Consider the following 15306-nt stretch of genomic DNA (forward strand, 5'->3'; position numbering starts at 1 on the left):
CTGAGGCCATCAGTCCCCTAGAACTTAGAACTACTTAAACCTAACTAACCTAAGGACATCACACACATCCATGCCCGAGGCAGGATGCGAACCTGCGACCGTAGCGGTCGCGCGATTCCAGACTGTAGCGCCTAGAACCGCTCGGTCACCGCAGCCGGCGGGGTTTCTCAGAAGCATTGATTATCCCCAGGGGGGGGGGGGCATAAATCAAGGCTAGAGGAGAGGTGTGGAGTTTCTCAGAAGGACTGATTATACCCAGGGGGTAATAAATCAATTAGCATAACAATCGACATCAACCCCTTATGCATGCATGTGTGCAAGACACACTAACAAATTGTCCTTATGTCAGCTTTGCCCCAGTATTGATGTAATGTCATTCCATAGAATATTTGCAGTACATGTAGATCATGCGACTTCATGATATAAAGTGAGAATCCTCAGTCCTTCTCTTCTGTCATTCACATTCATTTTTAAAGACTTTTCACGATAGATGGGTAGACTGTCTCTTTTGTGCAAACAGGAATAGGATATGTGAACATTTTTTCAACGAACGAATACTGGAGGGTTAACAGCCTGATACCACGATTTGGCCGAATTGATTAGTGTCGTGCCGACCGAAAAATACCGTACTGCAGCGCTAAATGAAACGTCGCACTGTTCCAATACTTTTGAGGACTGAGCAACGCCAAAACAGATGGAGCCTCGGCTCGAACGCTGCTCACACATTTTGCTCGTGTGAAGTTTGGCATGCTGTTGCCGACTCTGCTTTACAGGCACGACCATGTCTCCCTCTACCCTACCTGCAGCTTCCAGAGTTACATGGAACTTGTTCATGTCCTGTCCTATGGACAAAGCAGACTTGGTTTTGTGACACATTACCGGCAACAGCAAACGAGGTTTAAACGTATTCGATCCCCGAAGTTTATTGTACCCCTTAAGATGACTTTTCTTTATGTCAATATCGATTGGCTTGTTTATATTAATATCTTTAAAACCATTACACAATTGTTTGTGTCAGTACTTCGCTTACGATAACAACATCATGGCACTATGTGAGTCGAATATATTGTTAAACCGTAACTGGTTCAGTTGGAAATACATATAGTATCCTTAACAGTATCATCCATAGAAAGGTAAAGAGCTAGGCAACAAAACATATGGTTCAGAGCTTAATGCATATGCGAAAATATTAAAATATGTCGTGCAGTGTACTTCTTTGTACATAGAATGAAACACACCAACAATAACATCGTTACTGCCTTTATGCTGTTTCATAGCTGTCTAACAGCAACATTATGAACAAACAGAGACATGTTTCCTACTCATCATCTTCAGGAGACGTGCCTTGTTTCTGTAGGAGGCCTATGAACACTTTCTACACCAGCCTGGAACATCGCCTAATATCGACGAATTGGAGATTTGTCGAAACAGTGTTTAAAGACGAGGCATTACTTGGTTGACTATCATACAAATAAATGTTCATCAGTTGAATTAGAGGACGAAAACTGCTTCTTTTTGACCGTTATTTAGTATTCTTCAGCTCTTCACTCAAAATGTCCTCAGGATATATACCACCAAATTTTCGCAGCCTGGTACAATTCTACTGTCCTTTAAACTAAAACAGTGGTAATAAATAAAATGAAGTTTACAGAGACTTCATGAATCGCTAATATAGAATTCAATCAAGTCTTACAGTTCTGAGAAAGTGAAAGCTGACCTCTTTCTTCTGTCTAATAAAATCAGTGTAACATTTTCGGTGTTAACAGGAGAGGGTCGGGTAAACGTGCAACATAGTATAAACTTAGCTCAATAACACGTCTCATGTCAGCTTCCACATCACTTCGTTTACCACCCCTTGGCCAACTTGGCAGTAGGATCGTTAGATTTTGCAGAGTTTCCTGGCATTTGATGAACATTACGAGGTATGGCTACATTCACAAATGCAATTAATAAAATAAGAAAGGTTGGTAATTGAAGAAGACAAATATCTATTATTAAAATTAAATAACCTTTATTCTATTTAATAAAACTGAATTCACTATTGAATGGTGGCCTCATAATAAAGGAGATAAATAGAAACAGTCTTGACAGCAACTTTTCGTCAGGAGGGTTCATATATGTGTGCAGTAAATCTAGCCGTACATCTGATCTGAACAATCGGTACTTCCGTCCCAAGCAAACTTGAGACGTGGGCTTTCAGTTTCAAAGTCCGAAAGCACTTTAACTTCAGAAAAATTGAAAATTATAGATCGTTGTTTAATTCCGCAGTCACTGAAAATAGGTAATAAAACTGTCCATTGATATATAGTTAGTTTCTGTTTAACGCTACTGGTTAGCAAAAAATTAATTCACGCAACATTTCCTTCACTACAGCACATTGTATAATAAAATGTTACAGCTGGCTTCAGTCCCTAACATTGATCGAAAGTTATAGTTTGCGCACTCTGCCAACAACTATCATTCGCGAAAGATGAAGAAAGATTCGAACGCACAGCGGGAAACGTAAAGATATGGATGCGGCCAATACACCGCACAAAATCTCCATCGCTGTCTGTTCCGAACTCTTTATCCAGATCTCGACCACAAGTCACGCACAAAGGACGTGCGCTTTTGTTGTAACTTTCTTTTGTATAACGTTGATGACGCCACACCTTCCCGTTTTTTTCAATGAAATTTACTTCTATTGCCACCATTCGAATATTGCAGATAACACATTAAAACTAGACATGGTAGAACTCTTTGTTGGAGTCATTCGTTACCTACAAACCGCATTGTACGTTGTTGGTTTCTGTTACTAAAGGAAAGGAAAGAAAACAGAATAAAATTTTTCGCAACATTTTTTTACGTAAAGCACCATTCCTATAAATCAACGTAGAAATTAAGTGGTTAGTTATCCCGAATTGTCTTTTGACGACGCTTCACGTAATACACTGTTGTTGTTATGGTCTTCAGTCCTGAGACTGGTTTGATGCAACTCTCCATGCTACTCTATCTTGTGCAACGTAATGCACTAAGAATTTGAAATGTAAGAACTATACTCACATGGCAACCGCCGTTATTAACTACCCAATTAAATAAAGTTAATTTAACTTGCACAAAGATTGAATGCTGTAGAATATCGAAGACAGGAGACAGGAAATGGATGTGATTATACTAACTTCAAAATACGTGTTACTTTGGAGAGTTGCATATTCTTGCTCAGTTTGTTTAGTTACTGAACTGGTTGTTGTTTGTAATCTTAAAACTATTTAGTATATCAAACCACGAGGGTCACAGGTTGTAATACAAACCAAAATTTAATTACCCACATAGGATTCGTATCAGCTCAGCTACTGACACAATTAGTATGTTACGGAATTATCATAAATGACAGATGAAGGCTTGAAATGAGGAAGGCTCTTAGAGCCATAATCGTGGATTTGAGGAAAATGAGGTTTTAGTACACCAGCTAATTAGTGGTCGTAATTGCACGATTAATTTTTTTTTTATTTGAGAGTTAAAAATGGTACCGATTTTCAAAGACAATTACAAACATTGGACCTTAGTAGCATGAAAAACTACTGAAAGGAAACTACCGAAAGTGGCAGTGCAATGGAAAGCTAAGTGCCACTTTTTGATACTCAGCCAAAAGACAGGAAAAGCATATTTTGATTTTGTAAAACTATAAGTGATCATTGTTTGTCAGGTTCTGAATGATTTGAATAAAATCTTTCTCCATTTCTTCACATATGTGCCTCGTAACATTGAGGGCAGATGGTTGCATTTTCTTGATGTCCTGTACTCTTACACCTTTTCACAAAATAGGAATACCTTCTCAGGCCTCAGTATACTTTCAGCTTCTCCTAGTCTTAACTACAAGAGGCTTATACTTGACTTAATCAAAGCCACTCTACTTCAGATGGGTTTAGATTTGTGTATTTATATTACAATCTGGCACATTCTTGATATCTAAGAAGGCAGATGCATTCATGTTAAGGATGATAAATGGCTTTGTTTGTCTTGATTCCTGTATCATGTCCTTAATATCTTCTGGAACAGTGCAATTGGTAACTCAAAAATAAACATTCTGTCCAGTCATGGCGTAAGTTAGCGATCAGTAATGAGACTTACCTCCCGTGCTGGACGAGCTTTTGCAGGAATGCGTTTATTACTTGACCTTACGTTTTCATTCGCTCCATTTCTGAGCTTTTTTCCCACTGGTGTCACAGTATATTCTCCTTTAATTTTTGTTTCTTTCCATTTAAACTGTTACAATAATCTGATACCCACTGAGGAATAAGCGCATGAAACATTCAACCTTTCACACGTTAACAGCAGGGGCTGTTAAACCGCATGCCATCTGCTGATTGTATTTGGTGCTACATTTTCATTCGTGTCAGTTTGAGCCTTTTATACGTTATCATATGTGACACGTAGATCTCATTTCGAACAAAACTTCAAAATTCCTGATTGTTGAACTTCGAGTCTTTTCATTTGAAGTCTTCAGTTACTAACTTCGGTGTAACTCGGACAGTTTTTGTCGTATAAAAACATTCTAAGCGGTGACTGACGCGACCCACCGACAAACTCATTTTTCTAGTTTTTAAGTTAGTGTAGTGTTACTGGATCGTGTCACATTAAACATCCAAGATTTTTATGTAGATTTGTATTATTTCTGCAAGTATTCTCGGCATGATACCCTCCTTTTCCGTACATGCGGATATGACGTATCCTAACGACAGAGAAATCCACAGGGTGTAAGTGTCTCTTGTGCCTTACCATTCACCTGAAAGTCAATACCGTGCTTACGCTCCACCCTGGGCTGGACAATCGCTATCCCTGCTGCCATGGGCGCCCGTTTCAAGACGAGCGCTCCTGTGTGTGTCCTCAGCGTCTGTTACCTTACAAGTCTCGTGATTACTGACACTATAAAAGGCTTTATGGTCAGACGGAGTTCTTTAAATAGAAACACCCACAGAGAAGAAACTGTTTAGGCGATCATGAAGACATATTTCACGAGGGAAATCAGCAGTGTGTGGAAGTTATTTCATATTTAGTATGTCCAGAAGTTCACAGAATACAACGGGGCATCTTGAGTTGTGATTTAATTGCAGGTTTTTATGCGTGAATGTTTAGTTAAAACGAGTGGTTAACAACAGACTAAGAGCTTTGCATAAGCAGTGCTTTAGCTAAAACATCTGCAGAGTATCTGCACTGGGTGATGGGCGAAGACATGAATCTAGTAGCGTGGCATCAAATCAGTAAGTGCCAGCAGGTAACTCGTAAAAAACCTGAATATTTCGACAAAGGAAAAATTGGAAAAAAAGTAACACTCAATAATATTAATTTTAAAAAGTGCAATTCAACAAAGCAAGTAATGCCAATTTTCCATTATATTTTTTTAAATCACTGTCCTCCGTTTTACACGTATTACGAGCTAACGTATGGCCGTCGTAAGTGCAAGTTATATATGCGCAGGACAGACGCAATTGTTAGGTAATAACCAAAGTTACGAGATCTCCAAGTGAAACGATTATCAAACATACTGATTTTATATAAACACAAATTGCTGCATAACAGTTCTGTTCATACAAAAGTAATTGGCTGTTTTCTCACCCCTGATATGAATAGGTATTAGTCCCTCCCAGTCCCACCTCTTAACACAAGTTGTTGAACTTGAAATTTCAGACACAAGGATCACGCACCTCTCAATATAGAAACATAAACTGCGATATGATAAAATACAACTGAAGTATGAATTGTGAATTGCTAGAACAATTTATTCGTAGTGCAGTTGGTTTACACTTTGAAGATTCTTTCAGTTCATTGCTCCGGGTGAAATGCTCGTTACTACAAAAAAATTTCAAACATGTAATAGTGCCCATTCTTGGTTTGAAGAGAAAAGATTAGAAAATATGGGTATCAAGCGAATAAATGTTAACGTAGGTAAGTAAATGTCTTCCACCAGTAGAAATAAGCATAAACAATGGGACTGATCTTAGGTATTCGAAACATGGTTGACGAGTACTGTGATTCAGTTGTAAACCGAAAATCCAGGAAACCAATGTCAAGTCATCATATACTATACCAATGGCTTCCATAGCAGCAACACTGTAAGAATGCAATATTACCGGCCGGGACCTCCTTTCCACGAACAAGCAGGTAATATTGCGAGGTGCTAGACGATTCCAATTGCAATTCCACAGCTGTTTCCTAAATATTTGCCGAATGGCACCACTCGACAGTTCGCAAGTACTGCACAGCGCGGGCCGGGGTGTATAGTGAGCACCTCCTTGCGCAGGGTGCGATTGTGCTGAGTCGATATCGACGTCTCCGTCGGACCCTGAGTCGCCATTAGGCCAGGATACCGAGAAGGATATACTTTAGCCCCATTTGATGATTATGTAACAGACTGTGATATGCCGTTGGAATCCTTACAAAACCGAATGTAAACTCACTGAAGAAAATCGCAACACCAAGAAAGAGTGCAACATTAAAGAAAGTTGGTAGGGGTATTTCTACATCTGAAAGATTACGTCTGTACAAATTTCGCGCCAGTCGCATCAGACTGGAGCTAGTAGTGCCACTATAGGGATTCAAATACACGCTGTAACCGTCTTGAGCTTTAGTCATCTTTGAGACCGGACGAGGTACGCTGATGTTAATTAAGAATCCCTTTAAGGTGCCAAAGACAAAATTATCAGCACCTCACTGAGTTTGAACGAAGTTGTGTAATAGGGCTAAGAGAATGTTCCTTCTGCGATATTGCAGAAAGACTTGGCAGGAATGTAGCCACTGTACATGTGTTGGCAGCGGTGGCCAGGAGAATCTGTGGTCGCAAGAAGATCGGGCTCCCGACGGTCACGTGGTACTAGTGAGAAGGAAGACCACCGTCTTCAGCGTATGGCTTTGGAACTTTGTAATGCATCTGCAGCAGCAAGTTGAACCGCAGTTGGCATCTTTTTTGTTTTTGTTTATCAATCGTCTGACTGGTTTGAGCTTGCCCGCCACGAATTCCTCTCCTTTGCTAACCACTTCCTCTCAGAGTAGCACTTGCAACCTACGTCCTCAGTTATTTGTTGGAAGTATTCCAGTCTCTGTCTTCTTCTACAGTTTTTACCATCTACAGCTCCCTCTAGTACCATGGAAGTCATTCCCTCATATTTTAACAGATGTCCTATTATCCTGTCCTTTCTCCTTATTAGTGTTTTCCACATATTCCTATCCTCTCCGATTCTCCGTAGAACATCCTCAATCCTTACCTTATCAGTCCACCTAATTTTCAACATTCGTCTATAGCACAACATCTCAAATGCTTCGATTCTCTTCTGTTCCGGTTTTCCCACAGTCCATGTTTCACTTCCATACAACGCTGTACATTTTCAGAAATTTATTGCTTGAATTAGGGCCGATATTTGATATTAGTGGACTTCTCTTGGCCAGGAATGCCCTTTTTGACATTGGGAGCCTGCTTTTGATGTCCTCCTTGCTCCGTCTGTCATTGGTTATTTTACTGCCTAGGTAGCAGAATTCCTTAACTTCATCTACTTCGTGACCATCAATCCTGATGTTAAGTGTCTCGCTGTTCTCATTTCTACTGCTTGTCATTTACCTTGGTCTTTCTTAGATTTACTCTCAGTCCATACTGTGTGCCCATTAAACGGTTCATTCCGTTCAGCAGATCATGTAACTCGTCTTCACTTCCGCTCAGGATAGCAATATCATCAGCGAATCGTATCATTGATACCCTTTCACCTTCAATTTTAAATCCACTCATGAACCTTTCTTTTATTTCTATCATTGCATGCTCGATGTACAGACTGAAGGGGCGAAAGGCTACATCCTTGTCTTACACCCTTTTTAATACGAGCGTTTCGTTCTTGATCGTCCACTCTCATTATTCCTTCTTGGCTGTTGTACCTATTGTATATGACCCGTCTCTCCCTATAGCTTACCCCTACTTTTTTCAGAATTTTGAACATCCATTTTACATTCTAGAGCGCTTTTTCCAGGTTGATGAATCCTATGAACCTGTTGTTTTAACAGCAACGTCAGAATTGCCTCTGTCGTGCCTTTACTTTTCGTAAAGCCAAACTGATAGTCATCTAGCGCTTCATCAATTTTCTTTTCCATTCCTCTGTATATTATTATTGTAAGCAACTTGTATGTATGAGCTGATAAGCTGACTGTGCGATAATTCTCACACTTCTTGATGCAATAATTTACCAACAGCCGTATGATTTGTAGAAGTTTATTTTATTTTATGAACTTCTATGTGCTACCAGTTTCGGCATTACATTGATGCCATCTTCAGGCCCCACTCGTCACAGTCGTAAAATCGCTATACACGGAAGAAGCCATATAACTGGATCCGTGAATCAATCGTCCTGCAACAGCTTTTGGTGGCCAGGTGACACAGACAGGTGACAGAATGAGTCTGTGTCGCCTGGCCACCAAGAGCTGTTGCAGGACGATTGATTCACGGATCCAGTTATATGGCTCCTTCCGTGTATAGCGATTTTACAACTACGACGAGTGGGACCTGAAGATGGCATCAATGTAATGCCGAAACTGGTAGCACATTGAAGTTCATAAAATAAAATAAATTTATACAAATCATACGGCTGTTGGTAAATTATTGCATCAATAAGTTCATGCCAGCCGTCGTCCCACGATCCATAACGGATCAACGAAGATTAATTCTCACACTTGTCAGCTCTTGCCGTCTTCGGAATTGTGTGGATGATGCTTTTCCTAAAGTCAGATTGTATGTCGCCAGACTCATACATTCTACACACCAACGTGAACAGTCGTTTTGTTGCCGCTTCCCCCAATGATTTTTAGAAGTTCTGATGGAATGTTATCCATCCCTTCTGCCTTATTTGACCTTAAGTCCTCCTAAGCTCTTTTAAATTCTGATTCTAATACTGGATCCCCTATCTCTTCTAAATCGTCTCCTGTCTCTTCTATCACTTCAGACAAATCTTTCCCCTCATAGAAGCTTTCAATGTATTCTTTCCACCTAACCGCTAATGTCACCGGAGGTTGTTTTGACTTTCCTGTATGCTGAGTCTGTCCTTCCGACAATCACTTATTTTTTTCGATGTCTTCACATTTTTCCTGCAGAAGTTTCGTCTTAGTTTCCCTGCACTTCGTATTTATTTCATTCCTCAGCGACTTGTATTTCTGTATTTCTGAGTTTCCCGGAACATTTTTGTACTTCCTCCTTTCATCAATCAACTGAAGTGTTTCTTCTGTTACCCATGGTTTCTTCGCAGTTACCTTCTTTCTCCCTACGTGTTTCTTCCCAACTTCTGTGATGGCTCGTTTTAGAGATGTCCATTCCTCTCCATCTGTACGGCCTACTCAGCTATTCCTTATAACTGTATCTGTAGTCTTAGACAACTTCAAGCGTATCTCGTCATTCCTTAGTACTTATGTATCCCACTTCTTTGCGTATTTATTCTTCCTGACTAAAGTCTTAATCTTCAGCCTAGTCTTCATCACTACTATATCGTGATCTGGGTACGCCTTATAATCCAGTATCTGATTTCGGAATCTCTGTCTGACCATGATGTAATTTAACTGAAATTTTCCCGTACCACCCGGTCTTTTCCAAGTATACCTCCTCTTCTTGTGATTCTTGAACGGGGTATTCGCCAATACTAGCGGAAACTTATTGCAGAACTCTATTAGTCTTTCTCCTCTCTCATTCCTTGTCCCAAGCCTATATTCTTTGGTAACCTTTTCTTCTATTGCTTCCCCTACAACTGCTTTCCAGTCCCCCATGACTATTAGTTTCTCATCCCCGTTACTTGCTGTATTACCCTTTCAATATCCTCATACACGTTCTCTATCTCTTCATCTTCAGATTGCGACGTCGGCATGTATACCTGAACTATTTTTTGTCGGTTTTGGTTTGCTGTTGATTCTGATAAGAACAGCCCTGTCACTGAACTGTTCACAGTAACACACTCTCTGCCCTACCTTCCTACTCATAACGAATCCTACTTCTGTTATACCATTTTCTGCTGCTGTTGATATTACACTATACTCATCTGACCAGATATCCTTGTCTTCTTTCCACTTCACTCTCCGACCCCTACTATATCTCGATTGAGACTTTGCATTTCTCTTTTCAGATTTTCTAGTTTCCCCTTCCTCGTCTAAGCTTCTGACACTCCACGCCCGACTCGTAGAACGTTATCCTTCCGTTGGTTATTAAATCTTTTCCTCATGGTAATATCCGCCCTGGCACTACAGTGACGCAAAAAATTGTTACAAATCGCTTACTTCAAGGACATTCATTCCACTGACCCAGAACTACCACCATTTGCGACTTCTGTGGTGTCATTCATGAGCTCATTGAAGAGGAGGGTGGAGGTCTTTTGTGTTTTGTGATGAATGATGGTACTGCCACGGTTCCAGTGGTGACCATGTGTTGGTTACTAGGAAGAAAGCCGAGGGCCTGCAATCAAACGGTCTGCATGGTATACACGCTGCCCTTAGACGTGGACTTACGATGTGGAGTAGTATTTGTTATGAGAATAGGAGCACTATCGTGGTTATCCCATGCAGCTTGACTGCGAAGTTGTATGTCAGTATGGTTATTCAACCTGTTGTGCTGTCTGACATTCATGAAAAGCATTCCGGGAAGAGAGCAGTTTTCTAAAAGGGCAGCACTCGATCACAAACTGCAGCTGTAACCCAGCATGCTCTACAGAGTTTCAAAAATAGTTCAAATGGCTCTGAGCACTGAGCATCTGAGGTCATCAGTCCCGTAGACTTAGAACTACTTAAACCTAACTAAACATCACACACATCCATGCCTGAGACAGAATTCGAACCTGTGACCGTAGCAGCAGCGCGGTTCCGGACTGATGCGTCTAGAACCTCTCGGCCACAACGGCCGGCTGCAGAGGGTCGCTATGTTGCCTTGGCCTGCTCGATCACCACATCTATTTCAAAATAGCCTGATATGGGACATAATCAGACGTACAGCGTCATCCCCGAACAGCATTAATCGTCCTTTTATTGACCAACCAAGTAGAACTGGTATGGACCACGATCCCAAAACCTGACACCTGGCGCCTGTATCCTAAAATACATGCACGTTTGCATGTTTGCATTCAACATTCTAGGGCAACATCGCGTATTAATATACCGGCGTTTCACATTTGTAATGGCTTATCTCATGCGTACGTTGTCGTGTGACCTTGCAATGTTAGACACTTGAGTACGATACCTACATAAATGTATTCCTGATATTTCATTACCCCACATTAATACTTTTCGCTGTTACGATTTTTTTTTCCATCAGTGTATTTCCTTGCTTTTAAATTTTCTATGTTCATTTTTTTATCTTTCGTGTGTGCATATGAGAAATGCAATTCTTATGTAAATGAATATATGTATTTTAAATTTTAAAATATTTCTCATTGTGCCTGAGTAAATTATCTATGTACTTCTAAGATTTAGCCCAGTAGGAAGATGATGTCTGTGTAAAAGCTTTACGAACGCTAGAGTGACCAAAGATGAGCGGCTTAGTTCAAGACGTAATAACTTTAAGTACTTTTAGAAAAGATATTTATATTTTGTAAAGAGAAGTTTTTCTTAATAGAGTTGGTCGGCAAGCGAAGTTTGAAAGAAGACAATGTGCGTACTGTAAAAGCAATAGCTAACCAAATGAATTTACTTGTTTGAGGTCGGAGTAGATACCGAATTTCATTGTTCCACAGAATTTCGATTGATAAATGACTGACAGCGCTTCATGTATCGATTAGTAAATTGATTTATTAAGAAGCTGTATTTAGTAGTGTGTGAGAGCCAAGATAACGACCGTTTATTTTGAATGAGAGTAATAAACTAACGACTTCATGTTGAAATCCATAGCTTCGCAGTCGTTATTGCTGAAGAGGAAAATCCCTGTTTATCATATTAACACGATATATCCCTTCCCGAACCTTTTCGAGCCTGCTGAAATTTCTATACGGTGTGTTTATCCATAGCCAATGCGTCGGAGTAATCGAAAAGTAATTTTCTGTTTTGGTGATTAACTTCGTTAATTTACGAGACAGCCAACGCTATCTCATTCCAACTCAGCGACATTCCAGGACAGCAGAGCATCGGCACCAGAGAACCATGCTGCAGTTTTCACGAGGTAGACTACGTTTGAGACTCAGCTATCAACTAGCCGCCATTTGTGTTCCTGTATCATACAAAACAGACCCCTGCCTGAATCATTATATTACAGTGCACCACACGTAATGTTCCTAAAGACGATAACTGACCGACGGTGTGTTTATTACATTTGTAGCAATCAGATCTGTCTCACTGCCAGAACTTTACAGTCAACATAAAGTTTACGAAAGACGTACCTTCAGTTCTCATTAGATCTCCGCTCTACCCTTCACTGAAATGTTTACGAATTAATTTGTAAATAAGATTAAAGGATATATTAATTAACTTGAACTTTGCGATTTTAAAACAGTCCGTTGCGGAACATTACGTAGATTGGATTCAGCAGACACCTTCATTAAATTGAGGCGTCATACAATAGTGTTATTACTAAGCACTAGCTTAGCGCCCCCTATCTCATTTGCGTAGTAGCTACTTCCAAATAATTTTATAAACATACATTATGCCTACTGAAAAATTAATGTGAGAATATTAATCAGCCGTTTCTTTTTCTACGCCACTCTGATGACTGTCAAACAGCTTTCCTTGATTTAGTTCACAAATTGAAACACCTTCTAAACTTTTCGCGTTAATTAAGGATTCTAAAGCACTATCTTTTCCGAATGTATTTCTGACCAGAAAGCTGTTCTGGTACATGGAGTTTTTGTTAACCACGCAGTTGCATTATCTTGGTGATATTTCCATATAAACTTTCATCCTTCAGCACCTACTTCTTAATGTCTATACCTGGGTTTAGATTCTTCTTTGTTTCTTAAAAAATTTCATCCCTTATTTTACCTCCTTTGGTTGAATTTCCAGAAAACAATGAAACAATTACTTTTTTATTTCTACAAGAGATTAGAAAAACAAATTTGCAGAGATTTAGCTTTGAAAAGACTTTTATAATGAATAATTTCATAGAACTTTTCGTTCCCTATTTCACTCGCGTATGAGTACTGGCTATCGTTTTAATACTTCTGTCGATCAAGACTCTAGATTCCTTCGAACCCTTTCAATCGATGACTACAACTATTCATTCCCTTACAACTGCACAATTTGTCATGAGTAAGCCACTGGGTCGACGGCGATACAAAGCAGCCATGTGGGGGGACAACGACATAAAAGCTAGGATTATTCTGATGCTGCCTTTCGAAATAAGTAAAAGGATGACATTAATTTCCTGTCTTTCTTCTTTACATTTTAAACGAAAGAGGGACAGTTGTTATGTTTATGCTTCTGGTTCTCGTTGGCAGGGGTGACAGGAAGCAAATAATACAAAGTAACCTATAATTATATGTTTCATTGTACAGGATTCCAATGTCCCAGTACATTATTTTGTGTAGAAAAACAAGCGCATTGAGTAGTTGCAGTGTTAGCGGTAGAATTCTAGCTTAGAACACTTTTACAAGTGTACTTTACATTACTTTCCATTACATTTCAACAAGAACAAAAGTAAAGTAATTCAAACAATAGAAAATCCAGAATGGAGTGTAACAATATTATGAAAAGGGAAGTGGCTACTAACCATACAGCGGATATGCTGAGTCACAGTTAGGCACAACAGAAGGACTGTCACAAATGAGTAAAGCTATCAATAAGGCCTTCGTTGATAATACACACACACACACACACACTCACACACACACACACACACACACACACACAAATGGAAATGCAATTAACGTCCATGACCGCAGCCTCAGGTAACTGAAACCAGACTGTGAGCAGCAGCACCAGTGCATCATGGGAGTGGCGACTGAGTGTGGAGAAAGGAGGTGGCGGGGATGGGGAGGGGGAGGGATAGTATAGTGGGGGTGGAGGAAAGTGAAGGTTTGCAGGTTAGATGGAGGGCCAGGGTGAGCTGTAGAGGGGAGGGGGTGTAGTGGAAAAGGAGAGAAGTAAAAAGACTGAGTGTGATGGTGGAATGACGGCTGTGTAGTGCTGGAACGAGAACAAGGAAGGGACTGGATGGGTGACGACAGTGACTAACGAAGGTTGAGGCCAGGAGGGTTACAGGAAGGCTGCGCCAAACAGTTGGCCATGTCCTTAGTAGGCGCCATCCTCGTACTTGGCTGAAATAATTTAGGGAAACCGCTGAAAACATGAATCAGGATGGCTGGAAAAGACTGGAGAATGAACACTCCAGAACCCGAGGCCTGTCTATTTACAACAGTGCTACCTCATGCGGTTTATTCCAATTATACAAAGAAGTTATTTAATATTATAAAAGGCTAGTGCTTGGCTGCTTTCTCTCTCACAGTGACCACGCACACCACACACACATTATTTCATTATGTAACACTACACACACACTGTCAACTGATGTCAGATCCACAAGAATGATGTCTGGTTTCCATTTTGCGTGCCGCAAATTCTCATTCACTAGCCTGTATGTATCAGCTAAAAACGAGTGAGATACTGAGCTCAGAAAAAGGACAAGATGTTAGCACTATGTACTGCGTAGCTTTGGAAGGAATTTTCCAGAAACGAGAGAAATGGAAGAAAGAATACAGAGTGAATGTCTAAATGAAATGATCAATGTTTTATTATCATTATTGTTATTTATACGTGATACATTTTTCACCAATTTAATGATTAACAGGTGCTTTGTAACTACATTTTTAAAAAATTTTGTTTTAGTGTTCTGTTGAATCACCTTATACTTATTGTATAGTTTTATCCCCATTAGAAAATGCTGTTTTTTCTCCTTCTTGTAAGATGCAAATTCACTCCAGCTCTTGTTCCATGGTCATTATCAATGATGTTTTCGATGTATTTAAGTGCCTGGTAAATCTATTCAGATGGTGAAATTAAAATCCACAGCGTTTCGACATATCTTTCCAATATCTGGAGAACCATTTTTAATTATTTTCTTATGGCCCTTTTCTGTAATTTAATAACTTTATTCATGTTTTGTAAATTAATTCCTCAGAAAATAATTCCATGGCTAAGAACCGAATTACATGTGAGTGGTATGTATTTAAATACTCTGGGTGTCAAACACTGATGACAGGAGTGTGTGGGCATAAGATGCAGATGATACCCTCCCTGCAAGTATCTTTGTGTGTTCACACCACTTCAACTGATAATTAATATTATTCCTAGAAATTTGGTCTTCGAGACCAATCCATGAGGGTGCCATCATTATTT

The sequence above is a fragment of the Schistocerca americana genome, chromosome 1, assembly GCF_021461395.2.
Source record: "Schistocerca americana isolate TAMUIC-IGC-003095 chromosome 1, iqSchAmer2.1, whole genome shotgun sequence".
NCBI lineage: Eukaryota > Metazoa > Arthropoda > Insecta > Orthoptera > Acrididae > Schistocerca > Schistocerca americana.